This window comes from Grampus griseus (genome assembly GCF_964374135.1).
Source record: "Grampus griseus genome assembly, chromosome: 15".
Taxonomy (NCBI): domain Eukaryota; kingdom Metazoa; phylum Chordata; class Mammalia; order Artiodactyla; family Delphinidae; genus Grampus; species Grampus griseus.
Window position 1 is genome coordinate 55083700 of NC_139009.1, and position 27176 is coordinate 55110875.

Consider the following 27176-nt stretch of genomic DNA (forward strand, 5'->3'; position numbering starts at 1 on the left):
GTATGACTTTGGACAAGTTATTTACCTAGGCTCTGGGTTCCTCATTTGCAAATACAATGCTGATGGTAATAGTACTTCCTTCATAGAGCTGTTAAGAGTATCAAATGATATGATAAATGCAAACTGCTCAGCACACATCTGGCACATAGTAAATGTCCTATGAATCTCATTTATAAAATAATAATAGTTGTTATTGCTGTTTTGGTTTCACATGTATGAATGCCAGGTTCTAGAATTAACAGGATGACTTTTAAGCCCAGAAATCAAAAGATGTCAATCTCTCCTTTTAAAAGTCTAGAAAGAAGACAGATGGTGAATGAATATATTTGCTTATTGTTTAGTTTTGCTCACTGATATATTGCAAGCACCTACATATGTGCCTTGCATATAATAAGTGCTCAGTAAGTATTTAGTGAAATGAGTGATGAACTGTAGACCTCTAGGATCTCATTAGGATCACAAAACCTTGTGAATTTAAGTGGCTTAGGCTCTTCTAACTAATCCCTAGGCTTGGGCAATCCGATCTCTGGGTGAAGAAAATACACTGACTCACAATGGGAATTGGAGCCAAGGTCTACATATAAAACACCCAGGAAAGCCTCCAAGAAGATCTTCAATGATCCTTGTAACCCCTCTCACTTTGAATCAGAGCTGGTCTGCGTGACCAGTAGAACACAGCAGAAGGGACAGTGTATGGCTTTCAAGGCTCAGCCGAAAACATGAACATATTGCAGCTTATGTGTTAGTCTCTTGGGTGGCTTGCTCCAGGGGAAGGCAGCTGCCCTGCTGTGAAGATCTCCATGCAGCTCTGTGGAGAAGCCCATGGGGAGAGGAATGGAGGCCTTCTGCCAATAGCCAGCATCACTTGCCAGCCATGTAAGTGAGTTACTTGGAATAAAATCCTCCAGCCCCAGTTAAGCTTTCAGATGACAGCAGCCAAGGCTGACATCTGACGCAAGCTCAAGAGGGACCCTGAGCCAGAACAGCTCAGCCCAGCCACATCTGCATTCCTGACACACAGGAACTGAGGGACGCCCAGAAAAATAATTATTGGTGTTTTAAGTCACTAAATTTTAGGATAATTTGTTATGCAGCAATAGATAACTAATACAAAAGGGATTTGATTCTGATCGGCATTTCAGACAGTGTGTTCCAGATAGATTATCACTGAAGTACAAAGAACGCTGACATAAAATAGTTTTATGTCCATTATTGACAAGTATTTCATAGACCTTGTCACATTTATCACTGCCCCAAAGAGGTCCCCAGATGTATGTGGCTTGTAAGGAGCGGTTCTACTGTGCCGATCTCAACTCCTGAAGCCAGTTTTCTGGAAAATAGAGAGCATATGAAGGGCCCCAAGGAGTGATAAGAAAAGCATATCACTGAACAAATGAGTCAGGGGATCAAGAAACACTACTGAACATCTTCTACTTGCAAAGCATTGGCGATAAAAAGGGCAGTGAGTCATGCTTACTGTTCTTTCAGAATCTGGTGAGGGACAGAATACATCCCCCAGGACTTAATTAGCGATTCATGGTATTTGGCGTGTGGCCAGCTTACACCTGCAGTACTGTGGTCTGTTCTTCCTGTGCCATATTCAGAGGGTCACTGACATGTAAGAGGACATCCAGAGGATGCACTCTCTGAGAAAATAGGGGTGTTGAGCAGGGAGGAAGGAAGCCCACGTGAGCTGAAGGCGGTGCCTGTCTCGAAGTATCCAAGGATATCACAGGGAAGATGGATGACCAGCTCTGACTTGTTCTCGAGCACAGAACAAAGACCAGTTAAATGAACGTACAGAAGGGTAGATCAAAGCACAACAATGAACTTTTTGTCCAAGCTGCCCCGCTTAATGGAATGAACCAGCACCACTGATGGGTGACAAGCAGTGTGGGATGGCCGTTGCTCAGGCATGCCGTAAATGGGCTTGCTGCTCGGTGTAAACGACCGGCTGACCTCTGAGTTTCCTCATATCTCCATGATGTGAAGAGGCTATGGCTGAAGATGGTAAGTGGAAGGGTAAAATCTCTACTGTGTCAGGTGGCATAGTAGGAAAAGCAAGGGCTTTGGAGTCACAGGGGAGTTTAACTCCTGAATCCATCATGAAAACTTGTGTGAATTCAGGTAAATTATGTAACTCCCCAGTCCTCAGCTTCCTTGTATGTGAGATGAGGTATGATGATGCCTGCTTAATGAGCTCATGGTGAAAAGCTGATGTAGTGAGATAGCCCATGTCAAGCATGTGGTATGTTAGGGAGTTCACTCAGTGATCGCTCTTAATGTTACATCATGAGATTTATTGGGCTTAGGCACAGCTAAAATCATAGCCGGGTCACTGCCAGGTGGGTCCTTTAGGTAGCTGGGGAAAGCCATGACCTCTACAACTGCAAAAGGGCTCCCTTGCATTCTTCCCACGTCTGCCTGCTATGCTACATTTGCGAAGACATACTGATGCCTTTCACAAGCATTGCCCCCAGCACCCCCTTCCATCGGTCCTTGGCCAGAGCATGTAGGCAGTGAGCTCCTTCTGCATAACATGCAGGGCTATTTAATAATGAAATGGAAGGTGAGGAGAGGGAAGGAAAGGGCCTGACTCCATTGGCATGCTGAAAATTTGGCTTAGCCAGCACCATGGAGTTTGACCCAGCTCAACCAGGACAGTGGCTGGAAAGAGCCAAGTGAAACCAGTGGACAACGTTCTCCAGCCTCTACACTGCTACCAGACACACGTTACTAACACACGAGTCCAATTATCTCTCTCTCCTGTTCAAAAGCTATCAATGGCTTTGCAGACTGCCTGCAGACTGTTCCTCCTGTTAAGATTCAAATACTTGCACACTGTAACTTTGCCTTAGCTTTCCAGCTTTTTTTTTTTACACATGTTCCTCAGCTCATTCCCTGTGTCCAAGGTAAAGAGAATTACTCATTGTTCTTTCAGTGTACTCCACACTCCTTAGCCTTCGAACCCTACTATCTTCTCTATTTTAATTTTAAATTTAGATGTATAAAAGGTATATGTACAGCTTAAAGACTGATAAAATTAACAGGAGTTGTTATGGGCTGAACTGTATCCACCTAAATTAATATGTTGAAGCCCTAACCCCCAGTACCTCAGAATGTAACTGTATTTGGAGACAGGGCCTTTTAAAGGTGATTAAGTTAAAATGAGACCTTTAGAGGAGGCCCTAATCGAACCTGGCTGTGTCTTTATAAGAAGAAATTTGGGTACATCAAGAGAAACCAGGAATGTGCATGCACAGAGGAAAGATCATGTGAGGACACAGCAAGAAGACTTCCATCTGCAAGCCAAAGAGAGAGGGCCCAGAAAAAACCTGCCAACACCTGGATCCTGGGCTTCCAGCCTCCAGAACTATGGGAAAATACGTTTCTATTGTTGAAGGCTCACAGTCTGTGGAATTTTGTTATGGTGGCCCGAGCAGATTGATGTGGAAGTGGATGCCCTCTGTGTTCTATCTCACCTCCAGCTCCCAGGAGCAGGTCTTCTATAGAGAACAGAAACTTGACCTGAACAAAATAAAAACAAACCAAGTACTAATAAGAATCTGGACAAGGTACGCCTGGGCACTCTGTCCCTGGGTTACAAGAACAGTACAGAGGTATTGGAGATCTTGGTGATGAAAGCCCTTAATAGGTATTTCTTCTTGAGTTGGACTGCTCCTATCTGGACTGGTTGCCTCTACGTCTAGTGTTTAGCTGTTATTCTGGGATTCTGCTTTTGAAATCCTCCTGAAGTTTCTTGCTGGAAGCTTGTGGGATCCACTTTCTGTCCCTGGTATTCTAAAATTTTCTAGTGCTGTGGGTGTATTTTCACCCTATGTGCCAGGTACCTAGTGAACATTTTAGCCTAACAACTTACATCCTGTAGTTATCGACTTCTTTTTCTTTTACAATGTCTTTCTTCATCATACAGACTTAAAGCTTTATTATACCAGTTAATTATTTTTTATCAATATATAGTTTATGTACAATATTATGTATGTTTCAGGTGTGTAAGTGATTCACAATTTTAAAGGTTATACTCCACTTATAGTTATTATAAAATATTGGTGTTTTTGTCTATTTTGTTTCTATTTTATTACTTCTCTCTTTCTGAAACTCTCATTGTTGACATGATCAAATCCCTGATTTGGCTGGTGACTGTCTTTTCATTTGTTTTCCAATTCTTTTTTTCTTGCTCTGTTTTCGGAAAGATTTCTTCAACTTTATACTCCAGGCTTTACTTTGAGTTTTTAAAATGTCTGCTTATATATACTACCAAATGTAAAATAGATAGCTAGTGGGAAGCAGCTGCATAGCACAGGGAGATCAGCTCGGTGCTTTGCGACCACCTAGAGGGGTGGGATAGGGAAGGTGGGAGGGAGACACAAGAGGGAGGGGATATGGGGATATATGTATATGTATAGCTGATTCACTTTGTTATGCAACAGAAACTAACATACCATTGTAAAGCAATCATACTCCAATAAAGATGTTAAAAAAAAAAGAAAGAAAAAGTGAAAAAAAATCTTTCTGCTTATATATTTTTAATTTCCAAGAGCTCTTTTTCATTTTCTAAATGTTCCCGTTTTTATAGCTTTCTAGTTTTGGTTCATAGATATATTGTCTTATCTTTGAGGATATTATTGATTGTTTTTTGAAGTTTCTCCAGTGTGTGTATTTGTGTGTGTGTGTGTGTGCGCGTGTGTGTGTGTGTGTTGGTGTCCATCTCTCATATTGAAAGCTTTCATTAGATATCTATCTGGTCATTCTTGCCTGTATACTCATGCCTAAGACTGGGGAACTAAGCAGATGATAGAAATTCTGGGTGTGTGGGTGTGGCTTGTCCACTTTGAGCATCACAGTAGAGTAATTTTGCCTGTTTCTTGGGAAAGGCCTGAAGTCAGGATCTGTACACCTTGCTTCCTGAGCCAGATTCCTTGGAGAAGATTTTCTGATCTCCTCCATGGAAGATGAGAGTTTGGCTGCCAACGTTCTGGGATCCAGTGGGAGATGATGGCTGGGGGTCTGAGCATCAGTGTACGTATGGTTCTTCTGGCACAGTTCCCATACCCTCAGCTATGATGGCATCCCCTAATCCAGAGACCTTCTGTTACACCTTCTTCAGAGAAAATTCCTCCAGTCTTCTCGCTCGACTGGGGAAGGGAAGCCTCATAGCATCTTGGAATGTAGGAAAAACTTAGGGATTATAATACAAGTCAAAAAATAAAAACAAAAGTATCCATCAAATAGCTTTTCTTATTATTTTTTCCTTTAATCCCCCCTTCATCCCCAGTTCCACAGGGATCTGGTCCTGAATCTTTTGAGGATTCTGCAGTATAAATAGGGTCCTCAGATTTCCCACTGCCAGTTTTACGTCTGCTCAGCTACTTACCTGCTTTCCAGATTTCAAAGGTTAGTTGTTGTTGTCTCCTCTTCCTTGATGTCTTTTGCCAAAGAAATCCCTTTACTATGGTTTTAGGGGTTTCTGGAGGGGTTGAAATCAGATGTGTATGCAATTCACCGTATTAACCCAGTAGTTTCCCTGTTGGCTGGCTATGTTCTCTCCTCATCTGGATTACTTCCCTCTGTTTTGGCCATTAAAATCTCAGCTTTTGTGAAGGACTAGCTCAAATGCCACCTCTTTCATAAAAGTGTCCCAGCGTGGAAAGCCTTGCTGGTTCTCTTTCCTCACAGCACTTACCTTACTCTGATACCTGCGCCCCATGCACCAACACACACACTCTACAGGGTGACAGGGAAATAATAATAAGTGGTTTATTGATATTATGTTAATATATATGATAAGATCACATCATCTGTGTTTTTAGCCTTTATGGTCACTCTCTGGGTTATATCTTCTGGGTATCATGGGCGGAACCTGAGGATTGGGTGCGGGTGCCAGCTCTGACAATTTCCCTTTGTGAATCCTTGGGCAAGTTGTTTAATTTCTCTGTGTTTCAGTTTCCTCATCCCCAATAGAACCTACAAAATTAGAAGATGAAAACAGTACCTGCAGTATTAGTCATGAGGCAAAATCTAATTCAAAATACATGAAAGTCATGCCCTCAATATAGATATAGATATATTACCTGCTGTTATTATTGTTATCCTCTTTCTCTTTCACAGTGTTTTTTGAAGCTCAAAGGATTTTATTGAATGTGGCAGGTACCATGGTAATGTAATGGGCTGTGAGGTATCAGTGAGTGTTGTCTATGATTCATCTGGGTGCTCCCTGAAGAGCCCTGCAGAGTGCCTTTCAGGAACAGGTGTCCAAGGAATAGTTGTTGAATTGAATAAAACATCTCAATATTTAGGGAGATGTTATATATGAAGGCACAAATACGCAGTCATGCGTGTGTGTTTTGGTCCTTGGAGAGGAAGGTATGCTCCATCTGTTCCAGAGTATTGAAAAAAATCCAATTCTTCTGGCAGTTTGGCCTTCTGAAGACCCTATGACTGTATGCATTTGGCTTAAGTGCTACAGTCCCCCAAAGCCAGAGAAAGCCAAAAGTGGGGTTTGGTATAATCATGAACAAAGGTAGAATGATATGTCCTCTCATTGTTTTAGGAGCTTTATGAGCCTTGAGGCATTAAAGACAGTTTGCAGGTTTGGAAAACTGCCCAGTTGAATCATGATGATCTCAAACTCTGTCTCCCGTCACCCCCAGCTCTGTCTGTGTGTGTGGATATATACATAATGCTTAGTGCTTACGTTTGCCTGTTTACTAGGGTTATTTACGTGAACACGGGAGCTTTGCTACTTATGAACACATCAGCTCCTGTTCACTGGTCCTCATTCTGAGTTTATGAAATCAAAATCAGTTGCCTTGGAGACAATCATGATGTCACAAGCTGAGCACAATAACTTCAGGTGGACTTCTAAGTGACAAAGACCCTATCATCATGTAAACGTTCTCAGTAACTGAAACCACAGAAGGAGAGAGAATATAAAGACTGTGGCACATCAGCCTCCCCTGTGTTACTTGACATGACCCTTCCCAAAGTTTTCCATGAAGGATTTGTGTCCCGTTAACACAGGTAGTAAGAGATGGAAGAGGAAACCACAGCAAAATGATCTTTCCTTTTTTGAGCAGCAGAACGCTCTGCTTTACAGGGTCTGATTAGTGAGTCGGTGGAATACTAAGCCTCTTGAACTGTTAACTTTTAACACTTGATTTTGTTTGCCCACCTTTTCTTCATTCTGTAGCGCCTTAAATCAGAGTCTCTCAAATTTAAAAGTACGAGTCCCCTAGGGTTGTATTTAAGCTATGGATTTGGAGTCAGCAGTTGTGGGAGGGGCAGGATTCTGTATTTCTAACAAGGTCCCAGGTGATGTTGATATTCCTGGTCCTCAGACCCCACGGAGTGATGAGGCCTTTGAACTCAGAGTGAAAAATAAGGACCTTATGGCTGAAAAGCTTCCAGGTACACTTCCCTCCGGTTACCGACAATGTGACTGTGTTTCCCAAATTCTGAGCCACATGTTTTTTCACATTTTAACTTTTCCAAAATTGATGTATGGCCATCACATCCAGAAAGTTGTACAGCTACTGAGCAGATGAGTAAATTGTGACATATGGGTTGTTGTCTGAATATATGTGAAATTTGTGGTTGGTAGAACTTGTTTATCCATTTGTCACCTCAGTTATCTGCATTGGTAGCACCACATGGGGGGCAAATTTTAACTTAAATTTGTTCACACATTTGTTCACTAATACTTTCATAAAACACTCGGTAGCACATGGAATTCATCTGGAAATCTAAAAAATATCAATGCCTGGGTTCCAGACCCAGAGATTCTGAGGCAATTGTTCTCCCCAGATGATTCTAACATGCTGCAAACTTTGAGAATCAGTATGTTAAAATATCTTCACAATGATGCTGCAGTTACGGAACAGTGAAGTGCAGTACATTATTGGGTACACATCAGGCCACGTAGAGCAGGAGAAATTGCCCCCATGTCTTAGAAGAGATCGTAGACTTCTAAGTTCTGAGAGGCTGGTTGTGAGTTGAGTGGGACTCTTAGCAAAGAAAGCTTCCTGACTGTGTTGGAGAGATGTTGTTTCATATCTAGTGGCATGTCAAAACCGTCCCTTTACCCGAGTTGAAAATGCAGGGGTAAAATCCTGGCTTCATTCTGTATGCCTCACAATCATGCTGACCCTGAGAAGGCAGAGGTCCAAGTGGTGAGCACAGGTTATGAAAAGTCACATGTCATTGTGATACTAAGCATGGCTGCAAATGGCCAAGAATGTGTCCAAACATTTCTTTCATCCCTAATGAGAAGAAAGCTTGGCCTTAAATTTAGATTGTGATACTAAATAAGAAAGGGCTCTTGGTGCAAGAGGGATGCTTTGTGAGTGAGATGAAGACAAGGTTTCAGCTGCTGCTTGATGGACTAGCTGAACCCCCTGGAGCCCTGCCTTTCTGTCTGACAGTCTGGCCTCCATCCTCCAGAAAATAGCCAAGAAAAGGGCATCATAGGCTGGTGCTCTGATGGGGTAGCATTCAAAACTAGAGGCCCTGACCTTACAATCACAACTGGTTTCTTTGGGTGGGTTAGGTTTTGAGTTCTTACAGAGTAGGGAAGGTAGATACTTAAATGACTCCTGGCCACTGATATATGGTGGTCAGCCCGAGCCTGTGCCACAGGTGCCCTACCAGTCACGAGACTATCGTGTACGCTAGGAGGAAGCAAACTGACTGGATTCAACATCTCATTCTCCACACACACACCCTTGGAAAGGGTAATAGCCCGGGGGTGGGGGTACGGGGCTGGGATGAACTTTTTTGCAAGCTAGGCCCTGGGAGGAATGTAAACAGCCTGAGGAGAAGGAGGTACTGGGGAGTTTCCCCAAAGATGGGCAAAGTAATTGGCTCGGCAGGTTTGCTCTAATTGAGACCCACCCTGAATATGACCCAGTGCTGAGCTGGACCTCGAAGGGGAACTGGTGCCTGGAGAGACACGAGCAAGACTGAGCCACAGCTGTGGGTTGCCGGCCTTGGCAGGAGCTGTGTGAGGGGGTGCTGTGGATGCGCTGCCCCAGGTGCCCCGCCACCCTGGCATTCACCCACAGCCGCAGCGGACGCCTCACAGGAACACTGGTCGCTTCCCTCTCACGTGCCTGGCCTCATCTAAGGCCGGCTCCTCTCCTGCTCCAGTTATCACTCACGTTCTCAGAGGCTTCAGTTCTGTAGTCATTACCATTCTCTCCCAAGCCTCGAATTTTGCCTGTTAGATTTTTCCTGTTAGCATATAAAAAAACCTTGATATTATTGCTTTAAAAAACAACAGTAAAACTTCTCTATACTTCAAAACTTCCTAAACATACTTCTTAAAATTATTTTCTTACCTCCCATTCTTTCTTCTCAAGCATTCCACCACAACACTGAAATGGCTGTTTTGAGGTCAATGGTGACTGACTTTTTGTTAGTAATCAATGATGGTCTGTCCTTATTTTACTTTTAACAGTTTTTTGACACGGTGGGCCACACGCACTTTCTTGAAATCTTCTCTTCGGTGTACCCTGGTTCTCTAATCCCACATTCACCTGGTTTTCCTTCTGCCTCGCTGGTCTGTTCTCTTCATTCCTCCCAAATTCCAAACCTCTACATTCAAATGCCCGAGGTCTTTGTCCTTAGCCTTTTTCTCTTTTCACCATCTCTTTGGGGATCTCCTCAAGTCCCTGGAGTATAAATCCAAACATTTCAAAATGAAACCCCGTATCTAATAGCCTACTCAGTACCTCCACCTGGATAGCTATGAGGCATCTCAAAATTAATATGGCCAAGAAAGAACTCTTGTTTCCTCTCAATTCTGAAGCTACTCCCCCACCCTCACCCCTGGTCTTTTCCATCTTTGCTTATTGGACTACCAGACTCCTGGTTGCCTGGGCCTAAAATCTCCATTAACTCCTTTTCTCTCTCATACCTTCCATCAGTGAGTCTCAGTAGCTCCACCTCAAGACATTTCCCTAGTCAGAACATGTCTCATCGTCTCCACTGTCACAATCCTGGTTCAAGGCACCTTCTGCTTAAATAATTGCGATAACTTCTTAATTGGTTTCCCTGCTTCTAACTTTGCCTCTGCTTCCCCTTCTTCCTTTCACAGGGCAGCCAGAGGGGTCTTCTAAAACATAAATCAGGTCACATCACTCCTTTCCTTAGAACCCTTCTATGTCTTCCCATGGCCTTAAGCTCTGTACAATCCAAACTCCTTGCCATGATTTTTAAGTCTTTACATAACCTGATTTGGGTTAACCTGTTGATTTTTGTTATGTCTTTCTAGGGTATTTGTCTAGAAAGACTTTTTGTGTTCTACTTACGACGTTTTTGTGCCATTTTATTTCAGGTGAGTGTCTTGAAAATGGCATATAACTGGATTTTGTCCTTTATTTTTTAATTCAATCTGCTAAACTCTATTAAAACTGATTTAGTTTATTATATTCCTTGCCATTATAAATATATTTGGATTAATCTCTACAGTCTTATGTTTTGCTTTTTATCTGTCCAAATTCTAGGCATATTATCCTTCTTAGATCGATTGAGTTGTTTTTTTGTTTCATTTCTTCTCCTTTTCTTGTTTGGAAGCTATCTATTCTATGTGTAGTCACATTAACATGTTTTAAAAGTAAGATTTACTAAGGTAAAATTTACCCCTTTTAGGTATACGATTCTGTTAATTTTGATAAATGTAAACAGTCATGTAACCACCACCACATCAAGATGTAGAATATTTCCATCATCCCCAAAACTTAGCACATGACCTTCTGTAGTCAATTCTCTGATGCATATCCACCCCCGAACTTCAACTTATCTGTTTCCCGTACTTATAATTTTGCCTATTTCAAAATGCCACTTACATGGAATCATAGAGAATGTTCCCTTTTGAATCTGGCTTCTTTCACTTAAGTGTAATACATTTGTGATTCATGTGTGTTGGTGCATGTATCAGTAGTTATTTTTCTTTTATTGCTGGGTAGTAGTCCATTGTATAGATATACTACTGTTGTTTATCCACTCACCAGCTGATGGATGTTTAGGTTGTCTCCAGTTTTTCATGATAATGAGAAAAACTGATATAAATATTTGCACACAATATTTGCATATGTATACATTTTTAATTGAAGTATAGTTGATGTATTACATAAGTTACAAGTGTACAGTATAGTGATTCATATACTCCATTTATATGTATACATATGTTTTTATTTCTCTTGGGTAAGTACCTAGGAGTAAGACTGCTGGGTTGTATAGTAAATACATGTTTAAGCTTCTAAGAAACTCCTAACCTGGTTTCCAAAGTGGCTGTATTGTTTTGCATTTCCACTCTCAGTGAGTGAGAGGTCCCAGAGCTCTGCATCCTTGTCAGCACTCAGTATTTTCAAGGCTTTATTTTTTCATCATGCTAATAGATGAGTAGTATATTTTATTACAGTTTTAATTTGCACGTCTCTGATGGTTAGTGATATTCAGCATCTTTTCTTGTGTTCACGGCCATTTCTATATCTTTTCTGGTAAAGTGCAACTCTCAAATTTTGATATATTATGATTTCATTTAATTCAGTTCTGAATATTTTCTAATTTCCCTGTGACTTCCACTTTGAAGCATGAATTATTTAGAAATATATTGTTCAAGGTCCAAATGTTTGGGAATTTTCCAAATATATTTTTTCTATTGGTTTTTAGTTTAATTTTGTTTTGGTCAGAGAACATGCATTATACAATTTCAGGTGTACAATTAAATTTGTTGAGGTTCGTTTTAATGCCCAGGATATGGTCTACATTGGTGAAATGTTTCGTGTTCACTTGAATATTTACTCTGCTCCTTATACTTAAGGATTCACTTCTGCCATCAATCCTAGAAAATTCTCTCTTCAAAAATGTATTCCCTCACACTCACTAGGATGGCTATAATCAAAAAATCTAATAATAATAATATTGGCAAGGATATGGAGCAATTGTAACCCTCATACACTGCTGGTGGGAATGTAAAATGGTGCAGCCACTTTGAGAAACAGGCAATTGACTGAACAGAGTTACTGCATGACTCAAATGATTGAACAGAGTTACTGCATGACTCAGCAATTCTACTCCTAATTATACATCCAAGAGAAATGGAAAGCTTGTACCTGAACACTTATAGCAGCATTATTCAGAATAGCCCAAAAGTAAAAACAACCAAAATGCCCATTAACTGATGAACAGATAAATAAGAGGTGGTATATCCAAACAATGGCATATAATTTGGCCATAAAAAGGAATGAAATACTGATACGTGATATACTGTGGATGAACCTTAAAAACATGCTCATCTTTAGAGACGAAGTACATTAATGATTGCTTAGGGCTGGGGGTGGAGTGGAGTGGGGGGTGTAGGGAGAAGATAGGTAAAGAGTATGGAGTTGCTTTTTCAAGTGATGAAAATGTTCTAAAGTTGACTGTGATGGCTGCATATATCTGTGAACATACCAAAAGACATTATTTATACACTTTATATTGGTGAATTTATGATATGTCATTTACATTTTAATAAAATTCTCCCCCCTTTTCCCTAGCCTCTAGCCTTATGTCTTTCTAATAAGAACATTAATAATAATTTACGATTCTAATTCATGGTCCATATTCATATTTCCTCAATTGTCAGTAAAATATCTTTTATAGTATTTTTTAAAACTGAGGTCCAATCAAGGTTCACAAATTATACTTGATTATTATCTTTTGAGACTCTTAATCTAAAACAATGCTCTATCCTTTATTGTTTTTTGTAATATTTACCCTTTTTGAATAATGCAGGTCATCTGTTAATAAGAAATCATCCATTGACTTTCTAATGTAGACTATTTTTATCTCCATAGATTCTGGGTTTTTTCCAAATTGGTTATTTGAAATGCTCTTTTTTTTTCTTCTGTTCCATTTTTTAACTTATTTAAATATTTTATACACAGTTATTTTATGTTCTCTATTTAGGAATTCCATCACCTGAAGTTCTTGGAAGTCTAAAGGTTTGTTTCCTGTGGCTCTTATAATAGCTTGGTTCCTTATGAATTTAGTAATTTTCAACAAAAATTTCACTATTTCACTGAAGCAGGATCACGAGGGACCTGGATAGCAGGTACATTCCTTGAAGACAATTTCTATTTCCTTTTACCAATATCCAAGGGCCATTTTAATTTCTCATTGAGGTTTCCTTACCATCCAAGATAGAATAAATTTGAACCCCAGACTATTCTTTTCTCCAAATGGAATTGCAATTGAGAGATACAAATTTCCACTACGACTGCTTTTTCTAACCCTTTTTTCCTAGCCTTTCACTGAGGAGTGCGGCCCTCATCATCATCTCCCCATCCTGTGTTTGGCTAGTCTAGTCTCCATGTGATCATTAATCCCCAAAACTCTAGACTCCTAATAACATTGCCCCAGGGCAGACCCAGCTTCCCCATTAACTCACCACTCTGGTTTCAGTTCACTAAGCAGCTTTCTGCCCATGTGGGTCTACCTTACTTTCATGCAGTTTCAGCTGTGCATTGAAAAATATCTGGTAATTGATTCAGCACTAGAGGTTCTGCAGCAGGAGGATTTTCAGAGTAGCTGATCTGCCACACTGCTGGAAGCAAAATTCCCTACCCAGCTCTGTGACCTCATCTCCCGCCATTGGTCTTCTTTCTTTAACTCATCGTATAAAGCTCACAGCTGTCTCAGAGCCTTTTCACCCCATATTTGTTTTCCTTAAAAGGCTCCTTCCTCTGTTCTTCACATGGCTGCATTTTATCAGCATTCAGGTCTCAGCCCAAATGTCCCATCAGATTCTTCCCTGATCACTCTCAGTTACTCTCTCTCACTTTAGCTTAATATGTCTTCTATGTAGAACTTTCCAGAATGTAAAATTAGTTTATTGATTGATTTGTTTATGTTTTATTCTCTAGAATATAAACTGTTTAAGGGCAGGGAAGCCTGATCTGGAAAAGTGGAAACACATGGACACTCCAAAAATAAATATTTGTTGACTGGTTTGGTAATATCCCTGTTCTTTATCTTCTGCTGAGATACCTCTGTTATCTTTTAGGCTGGAAACTAGGGCCATTTTCAGAGTTAAAATAGCCAGCTTACTGTAGGACGGTCACCATGGAAGTGTCATCCTGTGTATTCTAACAGGCAAATACTCAGCTTCTGTGTGTGTGTGTATTTGTATAAATGTGTTGTAAGTATAGAAAACATGTGTTTTCAGGGATGTGGTGGAGTGATCTCTTCTTTAATTCATAATTCAATCCCATCAGTTTTTAAGAGCTCTATAGCTGCGCCTACAAGGGAATCTCCAAATTTCTCCCAATGCTGAAAACACTGGAAAGGGTCTTTCTGGTGGTAGGCAAGTGATTGACTCACTTACAGAAGTTTCTTTCAAATTCATTAGTTTGATTTTTGACTCTGATTGAATTAATGATTATCCTTTTACTGAAAATGCTAAATATTGTTGTAGGTGTAACATGTCACCAGTGATGTTGACGATCAAATGACTAGGACCCAAGAATGTTGAGCCAGGATAGATGTGTGAGTCATGTGCTATACAGAGGTAATATTAAAAATATTTACCAACCATCATTGCGTGGATGCTGGCCGTAGCACTGGAGCAGGAAGTCTCCTGCTGTGCCAGGTGAGGTTGGTGAGAGGAGGTATTGTAGGTTTTCATATTTATTCTTAAACTATGGAAACTAATAAACTATAATTGTTTGCCAACTGTTCTTAAACTTTTTCAAACAATGCTCTTAGTCTCTTTCCCATATATTATTATTGGTTTCATCAATGTATGATATGAATTTTAGAGAGCTTAGCTATTTAAAGCTCTTTCTCAGAAGACTGACTGCTTTTAAAAACCTTTTAAAACTGACTGGCCGTGGAGAATGATCTCTGCAGAGAATCTCCCCTGTATTAAGTGAGCAACCATAATCTCCTTTCTGTTTCCCCATATGGGTGAACAACATAAGCATAGTTAATCCAGAAACCTCTATTTAGCCATGAAGTTTAGTTTAGCCTTCTGCTTCTTCAAGTCTTTTACCAGAACTGTACATAAATTCATGTGAGGGTCATCGTCTTCCTTTCTTCTGACCCCCTGAGATGGGTGTTGCTGTGACACAGTGGAAAGAGCCTGACTTTTAGAGCCCACAGACTTTTGGAGAAGAAAAAAGAGCCAGGTCCTAACGAGTACCTGTAATATACAGTAGTTGCTCAGAAATGTTTGTTGAACCTGAGGTAGGGGAAGGTCAGCTGAGAGGAAATGAAAGAAGCAAGACGCTCTTAATAATTCACAACCTGGATAGTTACACTCAGTACTCTGTCCACGAATTCCCTGTCTTTTGATGGAACCCAAGGACATAGTAGGCTTGCTCTTGACTATGCATATCTAATCTAGATATAAGGTCTCGACACCTTTCTTGGGGTCTTCCCCAAACACTTTTGGGATTCCAATTATAGTTTTTCCAAAAATTTGGCCAACATGGGGGAATCATTTAACAACTATATCCAGGGGAAATAGAAATAGCTTTCTTATAATTTAACTAGACCTCAGTTTAAAAAGTAACTTTTTAATTTCATCAAATGCAGACTGTGTCATAGAAAAAGGAGATAGGGATAAGTTTGACATTTTACAGCAGGGAAGAAACAACAGAATACTGCATTTGTGTTAAGAGGAACAGCAGTTGAAGTTTGGGGGCGGTGTTGTGCTAAGAGAAGGGCAGGGAAAGAAAACTGTTTTACAAATGAGATTTCTTTAGCTTCCAGAAATAGAGAAAGTAGTTTACATACTCCCGCACATCTGTGTAGACTTGCAAAATGTGCTTTGGTAATTCTCAGGTTGTACTGTTTACGCTATTGGTATGCAGAAAACCAGTGCTGTTTTAGTATTTATGATGTCAACAAACTCCTCCTGTCCCAGCCTCTGCTTATAATGGTGGATAGGGACAAGTAGTAGAATTTCAAAGATCGTGGAGTTGAGAGTCAGAAGGGATGCTGGATATCAACTCCTATTCTTTAGGGGAAAAAAGATCACTTTTCTAGCTTCAATCAAAAATGCTTTTATTTTCTAGACAAAGTCAGTAGGATGGTCACAAACCATAGTGAAGGAAAAACTGCCCTGTTGGAAACTACGGAATTCTGTATCAACTGCTGGGCTTAGATATTCAGATCCAAATATGCCACCCAGTTAGCATAAGTATGTTCCACAGAAGAAAAGAAGCTCCTCCCAGACGGATTGTCCCTTCTAGATTTTTTCCCAAGTTGTGGTTCTGTTTGTTATTGTTGCTTTTTTCAAAGGCCTCAAATACTGCAGCAATTTCAAGTTCTTACCAATCCTCCCCCGACCCGCCACTGTAAGATGTGTTGATTGCATTCCCATTTCAATTACTTGTACACATTCTTCTGTTCTTAGCTCTTGCTTAGTGGATGGCTCCATGTCTTTCCTTACAGATCATAAAAATCCTTTCCCTTGTCCCAGGATTTCTGTGACAGCAAAGCCTGACTGCTGCTGTGCATCCTATAGCCCTTTCTGGAGGTGAGGACTCCTTCCATGGTCCCTCCTGGCTCCCCATCTCCATGAGCATCCCACCACCTGAACAGCCAGCCAACTCTCTAAATGTGGGATGAAGCATCAGCAAAGCTGTCCCTGTCTCAAATATTCTCTGAGTTTTTCTGTGGTTTCTTAGGTATAGCTAGAGCTCTGATTTCTTTTGAAAATAACTTTTCTTTTTAAATTTTTTAAAAATTTATTTTTATTGGGGTATAGTTGTTCGACAATGTTGTATTAGTTTCTACTGTACAGCAAAGTGAAGTAGAGTTCCCTGTGCTATACAACAGGTTCTCATTAGTTATCTATTTTATACATATTAGTGTATATATGTCAATCCCAATCTCCTAATTCATCCCACTCCCCCCTTTCCCCCCTTGGTGTCCATACGTTTGTTCTCTACGTCTGTGTCTCTATTTCTGCCTTGCAACTAGGTTCATCTGTACCATTTTCCTAGAGTCCACATATATGTGTTAATATACGATGTTTGTTTTTCTCTTTTTGACTTACTTCACTCTCTATGACAGACTCTAGGTCCATCCACGTCTCTATAAATGACCCCATTTCATTCCTTTTTATGGCTGAGTAATATTCCACTGTATAATGTACCACATCTTCTTTATCCATTCGTCTGTCAATGGGCATTTAGGTTGCTTCCATGTCCTGGCTATTGTAAATAGTGCCGCAGTGAACACTGGGGTGCATGTGTCTTTTTGAGTTATAGTTTTCTCTGGGTATATGCCTCGTAGTGGGGGAAATAACTTTTCTTAAAAAGTAAAATATACTGAAGCACTTAATGCGTTTACCAGTTATTTCACTTTTGATCCAACAATTGTCTATAACAATATAACGAGCCCATATTGCCTATCATAAAGAAGTGCCTGTGCAGTGAAAGGCTGTCTTTGGGAGTAAATAAAGAGCTAAGGATCCCGAGCTCTGTGACCACACATGCTTGGCTCACCACTCCGCAGCTCCAGGCTGCGGACCAGGCAGTGGGGGACTAGTGTGCGGTGTCTTGTGCTTGGCTGGAATTCTTGTTTGCCTGTGTTTGAGGGGTACACATCTCTGCAGAACACTTGTCCAATCCTGATTCCCTTTTCCTCCGTGGTTCCCCCTTTAGTACTTGATCTGGAATCTTAAAATGAATGAGAAAAGTAGCAAAGCAAGTGGGTATTTCTTTTTCATTTTCTGCTTTCCACTTCACTTTCTTGCTTTCTACGCCCTTTGTCTTCACCTTCTTTTATGTCTCCAGCTTCCCCCTCTGTTCAAAATGGAAAACTCTGTGGTCCAGTTAGAGCCCATCCCAGGAGGGCTGAGAGGGAGGCAGGCTTTCAGGGTCGTGTGCTGACCTCACATCCCCATAGGGCTCAAACTCAGACGTTATCTCTAAACGAGATCCTCAGAAAGACATGCAGGGATTGAAAGAAGTCACGACTGAACCATCCTGCCTGGAGTTTGCTATACCTTAATTTTTTTAAATCCCTGATTATCTTGCAAAGAGCACAATTTAATTTGTTAAATACAAACCTGTAAGATACATGAAATTTTTGTAAACTTATTGCTTTATTTAATGTATTCCAAGCCTCTCCTCCCCCCGCCCCCCAAAAAAAGACAGGAAGGGAGGAAGGGAGGAGAGAAGGAAGAAGTGGGCTTGGATGAGTCCTCTCTCCACTCTGAGAGGCCCTGGCTGTGGAAGTGAAGGGCGGCCTGACCCAGTGGTCCTCCTGGCTCTAGCACCCACCAGCCTGGGACCTGGAAAACCTCCCTCTCTGAGCCTTACCATGCTCAGATCTGGATTGAGGTGATAGATCAGAAGTCTTTCATGGTCTCCTCCAGAGGCGGCAACTTGCCATGATTCTGACGGCCTCTTTGTAGACGTAATGGGTTTAAAGTTAGGGCTTCACACTCCAGATTTTCACAGAAAAGGAAAAAAGGATCTGATTATTTTTTCTCTGCTTTGCCCCAGAGATGCTAAGAAAGAAAGCATTTGTCAAACATCACTTGGAGCGGCCAGGTTTAGGGGCATGGCTAAGTTAGTCTACCAGGAGCAAAGCCAAGCACAGGATGCAGGACTTAGCTAAATTCTCTGACAGAGGCCTGGGAGACAAGGTCTTTTGAGAAGCACTGACTGTGTCAGGAATTGAAATGAGCTGGAGAGGCTGGCGAAAGCAGGGTCTCTCATGACAAATGCAGCTGTGACCAGCAGGGGCTTTGCCTACAGGAAGAATACAGGAGGAGGTCCTTGGAGAGGCATCCATCATATGCACAAATACCTCCTTAAAAGCTACCTTTAAATAATGGCAAATGCATGTTAATGCGTATTGACAATGGAAGCCCGGAATAGGCCTCCTACTGGATAGTACGTGGAGTAATAGCTGAGCCTCGGTGTCTGTTGAGAGGCCAGATGTCTGTAGGGACCGAAGCTGACTATGAAATCCCAGGCTGCTTCTCACTTTGTCCATCACAGCTATTCTGACAGTGAATAATTTGCCATTCCTCCTTCGAGGTTTTCCAATTCTCCACCCTTTATACATTCAACCAGTAGTGGTTTCAACATCCTGATGAGCCCTCGCCATCAGTGTGCGTTAGATGGCGCACCCTGGGATCCAGGCTGTGGGAGGTGAGCACATTGAGGGATGGGATGTAGCAGCAGCTGGGTTAGCACCATCTGAAATGCAAACTTTGTGCAGCATATTCCAGTAGAGTTTATACTGGTGTTCTCTCAAGTTCGGTTGTCCATCCAGAAATTTGAAAGTCAGGACAAAATGTTGGTACAATGAGAAGACTAACACCTGAGCAGGAATGACCAATACATCCTTTGTATCACTGTGATCACACAAAGGAGAGGCCCTGCCTGCTGAAAAGCAGGAACCGAACCAGCAGATACCCTGCGTTCCCTTTAAGGATGATGATTTAAGCATCTAGCCCTATTCATTAGGCCAGCCAGTGCAGACAGAAGGAAAAATGCAATTTTACCTGTTTCATTTATCTAGGGCTTACTGTGCACCAGTCACTTCACCCCATTTTTTCCCTTTATCCCCCCAGATAACTCTGTAAGGTATATATACTGTTACTCTCTCTATCTGGCAGTTCAGAATACGGAAGTTTTCTCCCACAGCTAATCAGGGCAGGACCATCATATACAACTACCCCAACCTTGAATTCTGGCATTCATGTAGAGAAAAAAAGATGGAAATAAGAGCAGAGGACGAGATCATCAGAGTTCAGGCTTATAGTGGTGGACCCACTTGAAATTCCAGCTGTAGGATATCTGAGAAGGAAAGAAAATGGCTCGTTGGTCACTTGTGCTTGTGATTTACTTCTCCAGGGAGTCTGTTTCCAGAAGGGTGCAGATCAGGCCATCAGCCTCCCTGAGTGGCACAGGTGGCCTCTAAAGTCACCCATCGGATTAACTGTCCCTGCTGGCCCTTCAGTGACGTAACAGCGTCAGGCATCAGAAAAGCACGTGGCCACCATCCACCTAGATTCAGTCCACATGGAAGGAGAGGCTTTGAGTGGATGATGAGAAGGACTTCTTGAGCAGCGGGCTGGTCTGGGTAGCCAACGGAGAATGTAGAATCTCTCCCTTCAGGTCTTTCAGAAGGGTAAAACACCATGTGTTTGGCATGAGACTGGAGGCAAGGGGTCAGGCATGCACATTCCCTTCCAGTTCTAGAATTTGTCTTATAAAAGCCTCCCATTCCTGAAATCCCGTAGTAAAGGTTTACTCTTCCTAAACACCTCTTCAACGTGACTTTCTGTTCAAGAGCCACCAGTTGCTACACAGAACTACCTCATTCTTTGTAACATTTTGCTGGCTCCTTGCCTCAGTGTACTTTTGGCTTCACATTGATCCTAAGGTACTGGAGGGCAGGGGTCATTTCTTAACTCCTTTTATAATCATTTTTCTCCAGCGCCTACCATTCATTAATTTAACAAATATTCATTGAGTGCCAACCATGTGTCAGGCACTGGGTTTGTAAAGCAGAACAAGATTTGGCTCCAGTCATTAGAGAGCTTACATCTAAGACACAGCAAATAAGTGGGATACACTGTGGTTAGTATTACGTTCTCATGTAGGGTTCTTATGGAGGAAAGAGAGTTCTGCATCATGCAAAGGATAGATGCTCAGTGAAATGTTTGTGGAATGAATGACATATATGCCTATGGAGTAAAACAAATAATGAAAGACATGCTCTACCAAGGATTATTGTGACAAAGTATTCATTTTGGGTAGAAGACAAAAGGCCTGCCTTAAAGACTCATATAATTTTAAGGTTCAAAAGGGCTTTATGTCATTTAATAGGAACCCCAGATTTTTACTAAGGAGAGAAACTAGACCCAGAGAGGCTGCCTTGCCTCAGTTTACCACATCATCATGGCAGAAGCTGCATTCTCTCCATACTCACCAGCTCTTTCCTCCAGACAACGGGAAGGCAAATGCCCACAGGCTAATGCAGCATCCTTAATAACCCTAGTTATTGCCTTGATTGAGCTTTCCCTAATCAAAGCACAGCCCTCATAGAAGGGAATTTCCAAAAAGCTGCCTGAGGCTGCTGTCAACAATTCGTTTTTAGCATTTCTTTTTAAATCGCTCTAGGTCGTTGCACCTGGGTCACAGTGACAGCTGAATTAGGGGGCTGAACGGCGACATTCCGGGCACCGGGTTGGTGAGCCTCCTCTGCCATGTATATGCATGAGCTCACCATTTGCATAAAGTGAAGAAGCATGGCTGCCATTAATCACCGCATTCATCTTAATAATTAGTGGCAATAATGTTGAAGAGCGGTGGTCTCCACATCGATCTCCCAGGCACCGTGGGCTATTTCTGTTGCAGATGAATGATCAGGAGTGACACGTTGATGTCTTTGGATCACCAGTTCCTTGTGCTTTACAGCCTGGCAGCTGGTCAGGAAGCTTGGGTGATCTGTGGGGCTAATGCTGCCCCTCCAACAAGATCAGTAAAAAGGAGTGATGTGACACCTGGGAGGGGCTTGAGAAAAAGTCCCTGACTACTTTACGGGCCCCTCTGTCAGCCATATGCATAGTAAACTAGCCATAACTGCAAAGCGAGAGGCTATTTGTCATAAAGATTATGACTCTCTGGTTAAGCGCTTGAAAGGCCACCACTTGCACTCAGACCTTCTCCGTAAAAGACTGGCTTGGGGTCTGTAATTTGCCAATACTTCTGGGTCAAGAGAAAGCCGTTTCAGATGAGAAATGTAAGAGAATGTTTTAAGGCCCGTGGTACAGTGACAGAAAGGATGGAAATGTTAATAATTTTCATGGTTTTTTTAAAAAAGCCCTATCAGATAAAAAAAACAGAAGTCACAAAGGAATCTACTTGAAGATTTGAAGAAAAATTACACAGGACTTCATTAATACAAAAGAGGAAGGCTAGAGAACAAAAGAATAAGGAAGGAGGCAGCGACGGAGAGAGGGAAGGAACTGTAATAATGTGAGAATGGGAGACTGGCGAGGAAAAACTAGGGAGGGATTAAAGCAAAGACTCCTCAACTTTTTAGATCCACGAGATCATCCTGGATCTTTCTCCTCTGTGACGAGGTGAAGACAAAGTGTGAGTGACAGGGAAATTCGGGTTTTAGATGGAGATGTTTTCAAAGTGGAACAACAATTAAATTTCTCCTGAGGTCTGGGTTAGCAGAGGACCATCAGCACAGCATTAGGGTCAATTTGGGAAATTTGATGACACGTTCTTTTTTGCGGTACACGGGCCTCTCACTGCTGTGGCCTCTTCCGTTGCGGAGCACAAGCTCCGGACGCGCAGGCTCAGCGGCCATGGCTCACGGGCCCAGCCGCTCCGCGGCATGTGGGATCTTCCCGGACCGGGGCACGAACCCATGTCCCCTGCATCGGCAGGCGGACTCCCAACCACTGCACCACCAGGGAAGCCCCGACACTTATTCTTTTGCTTTCTCAGCTTACAGTCACCAGTAAAGGTTTGAACCTACCTTTGTGAGCACTCATTCTGCCTTGTTAGAAGGTGAGGTTTTATTATCCGTGGAAAATTGATAAAAAGCTCCTAAAGAGAGTGCAGGTGTTTCCAATGGTATTTGTTTTCTTAGAGATTTTTCAGATACAACTAACTGCCTTCCTCCCTCTCCCCAGTGACACGAAGTGAATCATCTGCATCCCCTCCACTGCTTACTGGGTCTCTGCACTTGCACCTTCTCTGTAAGGACAGCGCATTGGATCTGGTCAGCGTCTGCAAGTAAGTCATCCTGGAGAAAGAAAAGTTTTAATTTATTCAGGCAACTGGCTATTTTGTACAGAACTGGTTGACCTCAGTAATTCTTTTTCAAAGGTTTGTGGAGGGTATGTGTGTGTGTGTATGGTGTTACAGATAGTTTTGAATGAAAGACAACCGATTCAACTTTCAGGACAAGATACACAACTCTGAAAACTGAGTACTTTGGGAATTTTTGTTTGTTGCTACACATTCTTTTCTCCTCTGTTATCTGGTTTTGGTATCTAGAGAGAGGCTTTGTTACAGCTCTGTGCTGGGTTTTGAAGGGAAAGAAAGTGTCCAATTGTAAAACATCTAATAAACACATATATGAATAAATACCAGGGCCGACACTTGTCCTCCTAAATGAAGTCCATAAAGATCGGGTCTCACACAATCCTTTGAACCAATTCCCGTTCCTCCCAGGAGATAGAAGATGCTGAAAAGAAATGGTCTCTTATATAGAGGTTTGAAACCAGAAAAGGATGCTGGTCTGTGGACAATAGCATTCTTCAAGAGCCCTTACTGTGTGGTAGCAGGAAGTGAAAGAAGGGGTGCTGGTAAGTGATGGTAGGATCTGGGGTCTTTGGCCCTAAGAATTACAGTATTTGAGCCAAGGAAGAACACAGTGGGGGTCATTGGTCTGTCCATTCTGAGCTTGGAGTAGGTTGGCCCTCCTCAGCCAGAACGACCACCTTTCAAGGGTGTGCTTGTCTTGATCTTCTGGGTAAGCTCTGGGCATTTTGCAAGGCTAGATTTTCCCTTCATAGCCTCCTGCCCAGTGTGTCTTGCTGTGCCTGGTCCCTTTGCCCTACTGCTCAGTGTCTGGAGTGTGTACCGGTGTTTTTACCTGGATTCTCTGAAATGCATTTCTGACACTGATTTGGTTACGTTATATTCTATTATCAAACAAATTTGCTGTCAAACAAAATATCAATGTTATTGTAATGTCCTACTTGATGGATTAAATAGGGTAATTCAACTCTTATTAAACAATCAAGAAAAACACACTGGGACACGCTTTCATTCGCAGCTGCTAACAAATACAGTGTATGTGATCTGTGATTAAGAAACAAAGAAGGAACAGTTATTTTCAGATTAATTAAACAAACAAGTAGGATTTAGGGACCAGGATTTTTAAAACCTAGTACAATTCTTTGAAACATGTTTGAAAAAGGACATAATTTACTTTAACTACATGAGTGAACACTTAAGAATATAAAATCTTTCAGTGACGCAATTCTGGATTAATTGCCCAGAACTATCGCAGCGCCATAAACAAAACCGTTCCAGGGATGGACCTTTCAGAGTTTTTTTTTTTTTCCTTGTGAGTAAATGTCCATTTAGAGAGCTTTTCTAAATTTAGAAGCAGTGTTCATCAATCATTTATAATAAGCACCGAATAACTCCACTCCTCTGACCGCCCGAGATTCCCCCCTCTTGCGGAGACTGCTCCCCTCAGAGTGCTTGCATCGCGGGACTGGCATTCACTCCATTACCAGGGCCTGACCTTTGGGCTTCTCAGACTTTGCTCTCAAGATGCCCGGAGAAAGCAAATATTAAATCAGTAGAAATCGCTCTCTTATCTCAGCCTGCCTGGCTCTGTATTATCTTTAAACTCCATCCCCCACCCCCACCCCCATCGCTGGCTTTACATGCAGTTGGCTACATTCCGGCTCCTTCTGTCTGATGCTGTTTCCGCTAATGGCTGAAGAAATGGAACATTACACCATTTAACGTGTGTGGGTCACATTAATCACAGAAAATTCTTTTAATGTCTCAGAAGTAACTGTCATACTGGACATACTGAATCTATTTAAACTAAAGCATGCCATTTTTTATCTACAGTGATCTTTAATTCCCATAAAAGGGTCAAGAAAATGTGATTAAGTGACAGTTTTAAAATGTACTATAATATTAAATAGCTTGATTAAGTGACAACTATAAAATGTAATACAATATTAAGTATCTGGCTGTGTCCCAAAAGAACTTTAAAGTATTTTTGAACGGTTTGGGAATTCACTAACCCATAATGGGTTACTAAGGAAATTTTTTTTTTTTTTTTTTGGTGGGGACATAAAAATAGTTGAACTTAAAACGCACACTAAAAACAAAACAAAGACAACAACAAAAGCTTGCAGCATTTACAGATAACATGGAGTGGCGGGGTTTTTCTTTGGAGCACCAAGACTGAGTTTTTGGCCATATTGAGTGATCGTTTTAGGATTCTCAGTTTACTGGTGCTGAACTGGAGTTGTATTGCCTATAACACAAAGAATAGAGTTAGAAGTAGTTGTGGCAGAGAGACCTCACGGCTGGATGGAAAGCCTACAGGCTAGTCAGTGACCTCTCAGGTTACCTCCAAGGAGCTGATCATCACCTCCCCCAGTACCCAGCTCCTATGGGGGCACAGTAGGAAACACCAACGTGGCTGAGCTCACGTCCTCCAGCCTGCCAGCCCTCTCCAGTAGATTAAGCCAGTGGACACTGACATATAAGATGGTATCCATACAAGGATCCTTGCTGTGTCTGGAGGCACTGTCAGGGGGCTGAGGTTGGAAGGGGACAATTTTGTGGAATGCCTAGAATAAATGGACCAGATGTTCAGGCCAAATGATTAAAGAAGTTTATGCCATTATCCAGACAATTTAGTCTGGATCATCTTGTGCCCTGATGATTTGGTCATATCTTAACCTGGGTTCCCCCTAGAAAGCAGAACTTGAGGCAAAGGTTTCTGTGCTATTATCCTGTTAGGGGGCACAACCCCAGGGAGAGCAGGGAGGTGACAGGAAAGTGAGGTAGGGAGAGGCAGGATGAGGATGATTTATCCTACTGGCTGCTACTACATCCTACTGATCGCTTGATCTTGCAGGACTGTCCCTCTGAAAACCATCTAAAGTGCATAATTGAACAGTCCATCAGAGAGGAGAAAGGAAAGAGACTTTATCTGCCAGCTCCCATCTTTTATGGGTCAAATGTTTTCCCCACTGATCACTCGCAGTTGCATTTGGGTGGGTGCCTGGTGGGCTTTTGAGACATCCTGCATCTCTGTGGCAACAGGGAATCCCCAGGGCTCGAGATGGGGCAGGTCAGGTGGAGCCTGTGTGATGTCAGTCAGAGCTCACGCAGAGCTGGATGCTACGGTGGCATCGGGAACAAGGAGACTCTGAGGGGATCTTAAGTGGCACATAAGAGGGTCTCGATCCAGGTCAGATAGGGGTACTCTGTAGGCAGTCAGATTCACCAGAACATTTCCATGTGCCCCTGCTGAGAGGACCTCAGTTGAATTTCAAAGTGTTTTCCTGGCTTGTGTCTGAAGCATAAGCTCTCCTCTCCCCAGGGAGATTCTGGGCTGGGGACTATGGATAAGTACACTCTGCTCCCCTAAAAATTATAAAGTAGACAGTAAGTCTTGGTGATGCTTAGCAAGTGGCTATGCCTAGAATTGTGCCTTGAGAGGCACATGCCCCTTAAGAGCCTCCCAGTGTCCCGGAGGGAAAAAGGTGGATTCTGACTTTTAAAGACAATCTTCAAGAGAAAGATGGAACGCCCTGCTAGATACCACTTCGGGTCCCCAGTGACAGAGACAAATGGCCATGACACATTTATGTAGGCTCACTCACTGTTTCTCGGTGAGAAAGAAGCTTCGTTTGGAAGATTTGCTCATCTGTCTAATAAATCAGCGAGGAAAGTTTCCCCGATATTTACTTGGGACTTTCTTTCCTGTCTTCATTCCATTCCTCCAGTTGCTCACCCTCGTACCAGGCTACATAAATCTGTTCTCTCCCTCCTGCCCCTTTGTCACCCATTAGCCTGCTCCCCCTCTGTCATTGTTTCCCCAGACCATAGATGTAACTCTTCTAATCTTCCCTGATAAATCAGGCTCTCGGAATCACTCCTTGTTGCTCCCGCAACCTCCCTGGAGCTGGGAGAGAGGGTTCGGAGTACCTGGTGCGGACATTTCTTTTATAATGGGCCCTGAAAGGTTGTCAGCTGCAGATAATTAGGATCTCACTTCCCGCCATCGAGCTGCATATATCTTCCGTGCGAAGAACCCCCATCACCTTCAAAAGAATTAACACATGCAGAGGAGATATATGAGGGGTCTGGGTGACCGGAGGATGGGGCCAGCTCTTCTGAAGGCCAAAACGACTTCATGTTTCCTGTGAGAGAGAAGCACTTTCTCTCAGGAGCAGACCCTGACCCTCCTCACACGATTTTATGGTCAAGATCTCATGCCGTGAGTCTGGGTTGTGCAACAGAGAGTAGTGAGAAGAATATCTTTTAAAGTAAATTATTTTATAATAACACTCTGCCTTTAGGCTGTGCCCTAATTCTCTCTCCCTGTTGAGCCAAAACTTACTCTTGCGA